A 12,510-nucleotide genomic window follows, 5' to 3' on the forward strand; every position below is an offset into this window, starting at 1 on the left:
GGTGAAAATTGAATTTGAAATTTTCAAATCTAATTTTCTCAAAAAGCCCCCGCTAAAATATTTTGGTTTTACCTGGAATCATCATGGTTTTATGTCTATTTTCACCATACATAGGTCCCAGGGCTCGGCACTTACTTTTGTCTTGATTTAATTCTAGCCCACAGTGTATTGCCTACATGCATATGTATACTAAAAAATATCAAGAACGCCCAAGCTTTTTTGGGGATTAATATGCATTAACTCCTAAAGGGGGACAATTCAATATTGGAGGGTGGGATTAAAATGGTTAGAAGCGAACAGAAAATATTTTGTTTCTCTAAAAATTTTACTCTAGGGTTAAAATGTTCAATGTCACTGGGGTAGAGAGTTATTGCCCCCCAATCAAAGCTAGATAGCTAAATGCTTTTTTAACGTCACAACAACTAAAGAATATGTGTCTATATAGAAAAAAAATATCTAAACTTGAATTTCATTAACCTAACCAAATAATGCCAAAAGGTTTTAATCTTAATTTAAGATATTATTTGCCATATGAGCTAATTTTATTATAATATAATTAAAATATATATTTTCATTGGACAAAAGCATAATCTATAGAAGTCGCACTGTTTCTCCGTCTGTCTGACAGCTCTTAATCTTATCTTTCATGCATAAGCCATCTAATTATTATTCTTTTTTAATTTAAAGTCTTACTAATATAATTTATCAACTTTCAAAAAAGTTCTCACAGATTAATTGTAAACATTAAAGTATTTCCTTAAATATTGTCAACAAAAAATCTGCATATTGCATTTTGAATGTATTATAAATGTTCATTGTATGTATGTATGTTTGCAAAGCATGTTTTAAAAAATAACTAGACTTAAATGCATATAGTTCAGCAAGGATCATGATATTCAAAGCAAACCAAGAACTAATTACAAAATAAGAAAATATACAAAAAGCAAGATATACTTAAAAGGTTAATCACTTTTCAGTGCAATTAAAAACGAAGGGAAATATTTTAAAAACCTTTTCGGGTATAGTCCCTTTCGTGGCAACACTCATTAAGTGGCGATTCTTCGTTTTTTCCCACAGTAGCTTTTCTCCTATTTCTAGCTCCTGCGGGGGGCTCTAACCCTGCGGGGCCAATTGCCTAACCCTGTGAGGCAATCACTAAACCCAATTTAACATAACCTAACCTAAAATTAAAAATAACCTATCAAAAGCCAATTTAAAAATACGACGTATCGCTCCTTAAGGGGCGTTGCAACAAAAAGGACTATTCCCACCTTTTCTTTAAAAAAATCAAAGTTTAGGTTTTTCAGGACAAATTAAAAAAAATAATGCAGTAAAGGTGGTTTGGGGATAAACACAAGATTATTATCCATTTTTTAGGGGATGTGGGCCAAAACCCATGTCTTAGATGTACAATGTCCTTAATTCATAAGAAAATAATTTCGTGGGGTTGCTATGGGTTGGAAGGGTAGATTATATTTTAAAAATTGGATATCCATGCTGCATTTAAAGTAATAATATTTAAAAAAAGAGATGAGGAATTTGAAAGAAAAAGTGTACTGACATGCGGACAAGGATAACTTGTAAAGTAACTTCGCTACTGAAAAAATGTGGATGGTTTGCGCCAAAATAGTGGATTATCTCAGGAAGGGAAGGGGACATTGGGCTGTTTATTACACTAGTCCACAATGTTTTAAAATAATGTTTCAGATTTGTTGGCTTCAATTTTAATTGTGTGGTTCATTTAGTTGAGTGCCCATAAGTTGGAAGCACCAATTGTAATATAAAGAAGGAGTAATTTTGTGTATCATTATTGAAAATGTACATCAATTTATCGGCCATTGTCTTATCCATTTAGATCCCTGGGATTATCTTCTTTGCAACATTTGCAATTTTATCCTTAACCATAAATTTAAAAGCTTTGATAAGAGTTAAAACTAAGGCAAAAGTATTTTTTAAAAGTTTTTCCTTTTCGTCTAAAAGCCTGCTACCATAATATAATTAATAAAATCGCTTCCGTTAAATAGTGTAAAAGTGTCGGGTTCGAGTGTAGCCAATATTCAATCGTAAATTACATACAATTCACCAGTCAAAGCACAGGTAAAACTAAGCTAAAGGTTGTGTAGTCAAAGGGTTACGTACATTGCATACAGGAACGTCCAGGCTTTTTTTATTTTGAGGGGTTACGATGGTTTAAGGGAGTGCTAAATAAGGGGTTTCAATGTTTGAGGGGGTTAAACACCCCCTTTACCCCATCCCTTAACGTCTATAATTGCATACGTTTATGTAAATCTAAAGAAAATCCTTGCATTTAAATCTATTTTGAATAAGTAAAAGTCGTCAAAAAGCTGTAAGTAATTTACAATGTTAATATAAAACGCTGCAATATGTAATTAATTTATAAATTGAAAAAAATTAGGTTAAAAAGTCTTAATGCATACATTGTTTTAATAATAACATTCCAAGATTTTTTATTTATATTTGTGCATTTAGTTCATTCATTTAGCTGTGATGAATACAAGGTGCTTTCCTTCGATAGAACTATACATTCCCCCTCTCCATCCTTTTTTAATAGGCCTATATATTCGGTGCCTTAACCCTATGGGGTACACAGTACTCAATATATCCTGACTTAACTTAATTCAAGTAACAATCAAAGGAAATGCTAGCCCCCGTCCCGTTAATTTATGCCTTCTTCAACCGTCGATATATCAATATATATTTTTTCTTTTTCATATGGTCTAAAAAGTTTCAATAATCAATTTTTTTCCAGCTCTATTAGCTCTATTTTTATCAAAGTAGTGGGATGTGTATTATTTTCTCTCTATCCAATAATATAAAGTAATAAGCTTTTTTTGTTAGTAGCGAAGGATCTCGCTAACAGCTGAACCGATATGGTTCTTCTTTTCAATAAAGCCTCTTATAGGCTCTGAGATGGTTTTAGGCTATCTATTTTTTTTTAATAAGTCTGGGTATGGTTTTGAGCTATTTTTCTGCCCTTCGAATATAGAGCCCCTAGATGCTAGGGGCGCAGCCGCTAGTAAAATATATGGTATTTAACGCCTCTAAAACTGATTGAGCATACAATTGTAAAAGGATGCTTTTGTAAAAAAAGCAAGTTTCAGTCTTAACTTGGTCCTTGTCAGAACTGTTGACATTCTGTCAATATGTAATTTCAATGATTTTTGTCGACTTTTTAATAAGAAAGTGGCTCTGACTGACTTAGTATTGACACTAATAACACCAGATTACAATCTGATTTTGAGATAATAATTAAACAATTTTCCATAGGCTAAACATCTATTGCATGTACTGTAAATTGCAATCCACCAATTCTTGAAATGAAACTACATATTTACACCCTACTTCAATTCAATTTAAGCTTCAAACATCTTTTAATCTTTTAAACATCAACTATTTAAAAAAATGTCATTTGCCTCAAACAATTTCACATCAAAAAGAATACATTCTATGATACTGTACAATTGCATATTTTAGACCTCGTAAATAAATATTGAGTTAGTCCCGTAGGCTTAAAGGCCCAAACTGACAAATTAGGTATTAATATTATCATATACGGTATGATACATGATTTTTCAATATGGCTTAGAACTAGTTATAAACCTGCGGATATTAATCGGTTTCGAAGCCGTACTGGAATAACAGTTATTTTTCCTCATTCAAATGTTTAAATATGTAATATCATCATTGATGAAACTAGATTACCCAACGGATATATTATATGTCTGGATATTATGACAGGGAAACAATTGTCGTCAATTTAGGTTGCTAACATGGACATCAATTAATAGTAAGTTCGTTCGTATTGTAGGAGTAGAGGGGACTGGGAAAGGGGGGTGGAAAAGGGTATTATTATTTTAGCCAGCTACAAGTTTCATATTATTAGAGTACATGATAATCTGGTGTAAGATCCAAGTAATAATAAATCCATTATTATCTAGGCATAGTTTAATCAGGGATAGGACACTGGACGATATATAAATGTAGATCCCCAATGATGATAAACAAAATTACACCTTCAGTGGATTAGAATTATTGATGGAAATCTAAACCAACCATACAACCAAGATCTTATAAAAGATGCACAAATTTATAGGTCAATGAGAGAACTTATTAAAACTTTGGGAACCATTATGATTTACTGTCCAATTTCCCTTCCTTCCCATGATAAATGCAGTTTTCTGGACGTTAGCTATTATATTATGTTCAAATTATTTTTTATTTTAAACTAATAAGAACTAAAATTTGTATAACGATCTTTGGTAGAGTAAGAGCGAAACACGAGTCGAATTTTCACCCCTTTCTAAAATCACAAACGATGCCCTTTTTATATTCTTTAAACTGCAGTAAAACGAAAAACGTCTGGTAAATTTAGCTAACAATACAAAACACAGATTTAATTCATTGTGGTTCTAAAAAGATTCATGGCGGTTTCTATGAAACTATTTGATGCTTTACCATATCTATTAAAATTTTACCATATCTATTAAAATAATTGTACACATAATACATTTGACAAGTATAAAAAGAAAAAACTTTCATGTAATGCAATAATTTAATTATCTAATTAATAAGAACAAATACCGCGCTCAGTTTCAAACAAAAGTCAGACCTAAAAAATCTTCCAAAGAAGGTGTATTAACTTTTTTACTTTTTATTTAAGATAGCTAGCCGGTTCTTTTAGTAAGTAGTAGATGTAAAATTTTTCATAGAATTCAGATATGCAATCGGTTTTTTTTGTAGACCTCTTATTTTTAAAGTAATTTAAGTTTTAAAAAAAAATTAAGTCGATTTTAAGGTACTAAAATGCAACAAAAAAAAAGAAAGAAAATGGCCATTATGAATAAAAATAGTAAGATCTTTAATTTGACACCTTACTTTTTCAATTCTGTCAAGTAATTATTGAAAAAAACGCTTTTTTAATCCCACGAGAATAAAAACTTTGAACTAAATTTTATCATTACCCAGGCATAAGAAATAGGCGTTATATATACTGATAGAATGAGAAAAATATTACAAATCCATTCTAAGCAAAATTGAAATAAAAAGTTTATAATATAGTTTATAAACTACAATAAAAGGAATTATATGAAAATATTATATTATATTATACAGGCATTCAACTTATTTTTTGAATTGAGAATAAAAATGGGCAGGGGGTAAAGAGGGGGTAACTAGGGGATGACAAAAGTGTTGCCTGTACAACAAAATACAATAGGCCATTTTTTCATTTTGTATTTTTTTTTACTTTTTTTCAATTTTGCTTACAATGGATTCATAATATTTTTCTGATTATAAAGGTATATATGAACCCATATTTTTTTACCTGTGAAATGATAAAATTAAGTTCAAAGTTTTTATTCTCATGGGTTTAAAAAAATCAATTTTTTCAATAATTACCTGGCAAAATTCAAAAAGTAAGGTGTCAAATTAAAGATCTTACTATTTTTGTTCATAATGGCCATTTTTTCCCTTTTTTTTGTTGCGTTTTAGTACCTTAAAATCGACTTAATTTTTTTAAAAAAAACTTAAATTACTTAAAAAATAAGAGGTCTACAAAAAAACCGATTGCATATCTGAATTCTATGAAAAATTTTACATCTACTACTTACTAAAAGAACCGGCTAGCTATCTTAAATAAAAAGTAAAAAAATTAATACACCTTCTTTTAAAACAATAGGGATTTTGGCTTTCAATGGGGGAAAATTACCCCCACTAAAAAAACAGTGTGCCCCGCTATTTCAGTAGGGCAAAAGTTTTTTAAGAATCAATATTACTAAATTTTTTATTTGCTCCACTGCAGATTTTAATTGGGGAAAATGTTTTTAGTGGGGCAAAAGTTTTTTAAGAATCCACCTCAGTACACAGACACATACACGCTTGCAGCAGTTTCTTATTGTCTTCAATTGAACATTAACTTAATATGTCATAATTTTCTTCACTATATTTTTATCCAAAATTATTGTTCTTTTCCAATTTAAGCTGTATTATAGTTTACTGTTCTATTATTTCTTATGTTTACTTGTTATGGACGTGATTGTCGCTTTTATCTTATGTGATATTATTATTTTGATAAACCTGAGAAATATCTTTTAATCTAAATATTTTTTTATGTGTGTATTATGTGTCTACTACTTTACATGCTGGACTTTTAGATGATTAGCACCTCTACAATACATTTATTTGGTGCTTTACCTTGAAGTGCCTAGCGAGCACATAAACCCATCCCCCCCTCTGCTATAGTATTTTTTTATTGAATTAAACATAAGAGAGTAGTTTTTATGCCCATCCAATTGAGCCTTTTAAAAATCCTCCCTTTCACCCCTTTACCCCAACCCCTTACCGGCCTCATACTATATGACCAATAAAGAAGTTCCATGTTGGCAAGCTAAATTTACGACAATTTTGCCCTGTCATAATATTCACTTATATTTTACATCCTTTATTTGTAATACTCCTTAGATTTTCAAAAAAAGTTTTCATCCTTGTTTGTAAAATTGAAATACATTATATTTGTTAATATAACTCTTTCATTCAAACTAGATATTCTATTAACATTCTTTAAAAAATATTAAATTGAATACATTTAAAGCATAGAGAAAATAATAAAAGAGAGAAATCGAGGTATTTGAAGGACTAAAATAGGCAGTGGGCCTAGAGGCCTATATTGAGCAATTGCCGCGCTGAATTTTTAATGTTATTCCACCACTTTTCAAAATGGGAATATCTTAAAATTAAATATAATTTCAAGACAATTATAGTTGCTGTTTGAAGCATAAATCTAATTTTTAAGGGATGATATAGAAATATTTTGAATTATCATCCATTCTGATGAAACCTAACGAAAGAATATAAAATTATCATTATTAATTTTTCATGACTTTGCTACTGACTTTAATCATAACACTCATTATCAGCTTATAAGATTTATATTGCAGTCTATCTAACTTATATTTTTTAATAAATAAACGTTTTCACAAATTTAATATGAACATTTGATTGTAAATTATAATAATCAGTTTTTCAGTGCCATCTAGCTTTGGATATAGAACTAGAATATCAAAGTGTTCATCAATTTTTATTTTGCCTGTATTTTTCTTGTTTTGGATTTTTGTCACTAAAGGGCCAAACCCTGAGGGGTAAATAACATCACTTGAAAATGTTAAAAATATTGTAAAAACGAGTATTGTCTGAGAAAGAACATAGATAGCATTACAGATTATTCACTTATTTAGATTATTCAGTTATGAAATTTTTTATTTAATATTTAGCCTTAGTTTTAATGTATGTCTTTGAAGTAGACAACTAGCGAACCTGGTGGCTGAGAGCTAAACTATTAATTTTTTATTAGTAAACATTTAAAAGTTTTATCATGTTAATTAGATTTAAATATTACATTTAGGCTAATTTGAAAAAAAATAAATTTTTGATCATAAAAGGTGAACCCTCCTATTTTTAAACTAGGCGAAACATACTTTTCTGCTGCACTAAGACCGTCCGCGGCTGTTTGTTTTTTAAGATTCTAAATCAAATTGTATTTTAAATATTTTCTTTAATTTTTTTTAAAACATAATAAATTACAGAAAAATAATAATAATTAATAAGATAAAAATTTTTTATTTTTTTTTACATATATAGAATAGGTTATGATTAAGATGCAAAAAGCCGCGGACGGTTTAGATAAATAGCAGACAAATTATTTTAGTAGGGGGGAAGTAATATTTTACAATGAAATTGGGGTGAGTATTCATCCTCTTATCCTTTTTCCTTATGATTTAAAGAAACAAGGATGATAACAACCATAAAAGCAAAGCTCTGAAATGGTAGGTAATTAAATTTGTTGCAACGGATTGAATACAGGATACTGTATAAGGACATACTTAAATTTTTAAGACTGTGTTGTCCTAGGAATCAGCATTACAAAAATCAAATAAATAAGATAATTATATCAAATAGAGAATTGTTTTTAAAAAAGATAAAACTCAACATGTTTTAAATGGACGTATGGACAGAGTTACTACGCTTTCTAAATCATATCTAACTACTACAGGAATTACCAAAAAAATTTAAGTCGATAGGACAACTACAACATGACTAAATTAACGATGAGCGCTATCCATTAATGACGGACGTACAGACGGACGGACCCTAATTATAAAAAAGCTTTGCCTTTAACAAGAGAAAAGTCATACTTGGATGGATATATGGCAAAATTCTTCTCTATTCTCGTCCATAATTTTTTTTCTTCAAATTTGTAGTTATTAAAATTTGCAAAAATTTATAATTAAATTTTACCAATTTAAAAATCATGCTTTTTGTAAATTCAAAAATTCCTATTTTAGGCTATTAATAGGTATCCAAAAATCACTTCAAATTAAAGTAATTATAAATAAGTTTTATGACTTTTAACGACCAATTTAGGTAATTATTCAATCATAGTTAATTTATATTTTAATTGAATAAACTTATTTAAATTAAAAGTTTAACAAACATGAACTCTGAGGCTGCAATTGCTAATTATCAAAACAAGATGACAACATCCATAAGTAGCGAAGCCCTTTAATAAAAGACAAACAAAAGTAAACAAGGGACCAAGTAAGATATACAGTAGATGCTTATTACTCAGAAGAATATCTGCAAAAAATTTCATCCCTCCATTTTAATTGGTAGCCGAGAAATTTACGTTTCAGACAGACAGGCATAGAAACGGATATTTCGAACAATAGAGTTGCTTTCGAACTAAAACGTTCGTCTTGATTGTGAATGTTAAATTACTGTCAATTAAATCCTTAAAAAAAGCTGAGGCTGATTGATAATTTTTATCAGCTGAAGCTGTAGCTGTCATAATGGTGGCCAAAGCATCCAATATTTATAATCTGTACGTTTGTAACTTGCTTTAAAAGCGGCTGAATATGGATGCCAAACCATATAAATAGGTGACCTTTAAGTTACTAATTATTGTTATTAGATTTGTATCTTATAAAGTTATATATAGGATATTAAATTATAAAAAGCGTACATACGAAAAGTACTAAAACATTTTAAACAAGAAAAATTGTATTCAATAGTAGCACAGCATCAATATTCAAAGATTTAGATAAATAGAAGAAAAGTAAACAGTTATACAGTAATTATGTAGTAGTATTAAAGTCTTACATTTATAATATCATGAAGGTGTATTTTTCACATATTATGAAGTAATAAGTTGTATGTTGGTCTTGAGTATGTGCGTGTCTTCTAAGATCTTATAAACGGCAAAGGTGATTTTAAATATTGTCTCCAAAAAAATAAACCTCTCCCTCCCCAATTTAGCAATATCAATTAATACGGGTGGATTTCTCTATCCCCCTGAGATGAAGTCCCTAGAAGCTATGAACGAAGATCCTATTAAAATAAAAAAAGTTCATGTCATGCTAACAAAAATAAACCTTGTATAAAAACTATAATCCTTAATAGTTAACGCATGGTGGTCTGAAAATAAAGATTTATATCTTAATAATCATAAACTCATTTTAAGATTATGTCCTCATAAACGTGAACAGTTTATAATCATTCAATTCAGTACAATGAACTTACTTTCCCCCTTTTTAAAGCAAAGCCTGTACAATAAAAATATAATTGGGAGGAGGTTAATTTGTCCATCCTCAATATTTTTTAGTTTTTTTTTAAAGTAAATTTGGGGGATCATTGTTTCTAGAAGTGATTTCTCTTTGGAGGGTGGAGGTACCCTCTCCAAAAATAGTTAAACCCCTGTCCTGAACGTACATATAAGTGACCTCACTGTTAAGGATACGGATACCCATAACTGTTCAGTGGTTAGCGAAATCCTTCGAACAGAGAAAAAATACTTTACTACTCTATATCAAAGGATACCAGCGGTATTAGCGTAAATGATAGCTGCCGAGCCCTTACAAATATACCTAAACAAACCATGCATTTTAATTTAAATATTAGAGAAAAACATTTTTCTTAAATTAATATCAAAATCTACATTAGTATTTAGACTGCGTAGGTTGATTGAAAGGGATATGTTATATAAAGGAAAAAAGATTTTTTTCCCCAAATATTGGTTGAAAATGATTATCATATTATAAAAACATGTATTTGTTCATGTTTTTTTTTAAATGAAATATCTATCCCTGAAAGGTAATATAAATATGGTTCTCTATGCATTTTAATTGCTGTAATTATTACATTTACAATTGCTTTTACGTCGACAGAATTGTAATAACAATATTTTACCAAACATATTTTTCCAGTAGCAACTTTTTAAAGCTACTTTATAGCATACACATTTTTTTTTACAAACAGACAAAAAAGTCAGACAGCAGTGACAAACTAACAAACAGATGGACAAGAAGATAGACAGGCAGACTAACAAACAAATGGACAAGCAGACAGACAAATAGACATACAAACAGACAGGCAGACATGAAGTCAAACAGACGGATGTACAAACAGACAGACAAACATATAAACAGTCAGACAAATGCAAACAGATAGTCAGACAAACAGACACACAAACAGACAGACAAAATATAAACAGATAGACAGACAGACTAACACACAGACAGACAAACAGACGGCCAGACAAACAGACAGACTAACACACAGACAAACTATTATATACACAGACAGACTAAACATTCAGAATAGACAGACAAACAGAAAGTTAGAACAAATTCAGTAATAATTATTTTTAAATATTTCACAGCGCTACAACTGTTGGTTTTGTCCTCGTTAAAGTCTCTCTAGAGAACCAACCAAATAATTCCAAATTAAGTGTTGGATTGGAGGCAAAAAAGTCTTTCCACGGTCGAATTATCATTATCAATGCCCCATAAAAATACATTGTTAAGTTAAGAATTCTTACTATTTAAAATTTAATGATAATATAACGACTTTTTCTTATTGTATATGCATTAGAGTTAGAAAAAAATGTTTCAAAAGATTCTTATAAAACAGATTAAAACTGACGTAGCCTGTCATCATTTCAACTAAAGACGAGAATAATTATCAGTACTTTCATCAAAAGTGTCCAGTGAGCACAGAAAACCCCGGCACTAGGGGGGGGGGGGCATTTGACTGTAAATTACACTGGTACCCAAAGTTAAATTACCACATTCTTTCATTAATTGGCTTCAACCCTCCGATTGGTTGAAACAATAAATGTTTAAGTATATAATTATAACAAATACAATTACCTGGCCCAAGTGGCGGGGACCTCTTCAGTCTGCTAGCCAATTTCCTTTGTGCTCTTTTATCGACTTGGATGTGTTTATATTACCAACACTATTGGCTGATATTTAAAGAACCCAATAAAAAGTCGACACAGGGTGAGAAGAGTTTAATATAGCTCGTACACTGTATTCTTTAACTTCTATTGTTATTTCGTCTAATGTAGCAATTGCCCTGCTTTTATTAAGTGATGTTTATGATCCCTCCTTACAAAGGATAGTATTTTTACCAAGTCATTCTTGTTTCATTTATTTTATTGAAATTGAGTTATTTTTACTTTATAAGTTTTTATACAGGCTACCGTTTTGTTAGCGAAGCTACTAGATAATCATGTCTGTCTGTCCGTCCGTCAGTCTATCGGTCAAGCTATGATGCTTTAATATAAATTTATATATTGATGTGCAAAGGTTATGTTATAGGGGTACTTAATGTTTAAAAAGAAAAAACAGAAAAAAATATATCATTTAGGTGGGGGGTCATTATTTATCGGCAGGGTGGAGTTACCCTCCCTAAAAATAGGTATAACCATTCCCTGGATTTTTAAGAATTTTCACTGTAAAGGAGAACCATATCAGTTCAGCGGTTAACGAGATCCTTAGTTACAGACAAAAAAATCTTTCTACTTTTTATAATAGGATTGATAATCCGCTTTTTTGTCTAATAGATAACCACGTTCGATAACTCACTTTGTCCGATTGTCTATCCATAATTTTCATGTTCGCTTGCTTCGCTTGTGTTGTCATCCTTGTTTTCAAAGAAAGGGACACGTAGTCTAAAAGTTATCCGTTCTGTAAATAAAATTGTTGGTGGTAAAATCAATACTAGTTTGTACCTGCCAATTAAGATTAATCTATAGTCACAAAGTTGTAAGAACATGATTAGGAAAAATTTGTTTTTAGAATGCAAATATTTTTTAAGCTAAGCGAGTGTCTACAATATAATTGCCTTAAAATTTATGATATTAAGCTATTAAGAATTTTTCCTTACATGATGCAGCAAAAAGTTAACAATATATGAACTATTAAAATATATAAAGACGTTAACTTTATAATAAAAAGCCCATTTTAGAAGTGAAGCTTTTTTCATTTCGAGTTTCTCCGTAATGGATAGCTTTATTCGTTAGTTTACGCATGTTAAAATCGTTATATCGACGTAAAACTTTAAAGGGCGAATATAGGTTCGATATGATATGAGCTTATATGAAAGGTGCCATTTCATACTTTTAGAATATCTATGCCAAATTTAAAAATTCAA

At 30.0% G+C, this 12,510-nt stretch overlaps 1 protein-coding gene across 1 annotated transcript in view; it reads left to right on the forward strand.

Annotated features, from left to right (window-relative positions):
• Positions 1-12,510, forward strand: part of LOC145313969 (uncharacterized) — a 66,764-nt gene that overhangs the window by 13,130 nt on the left and 41,124 nt on the right. The gene's annotated exons all lie outside the window — the stretch shown is intronic.

Source organism: Acartia tonsa, chromosome 3 (assembly GCF_053477335.1).
Source record: "Acartia tonsa isolate MP-2025a chromosome 3, ASM5347733v1, whole genome shotgun sequence".
Taxonomy (NCBI): domain Eukaryota; kingdom Metazoa; phylum Arthropoda; class Copepoda; order Calanoida; family Acartiidae; genus Acartia; species Acartia tonsa.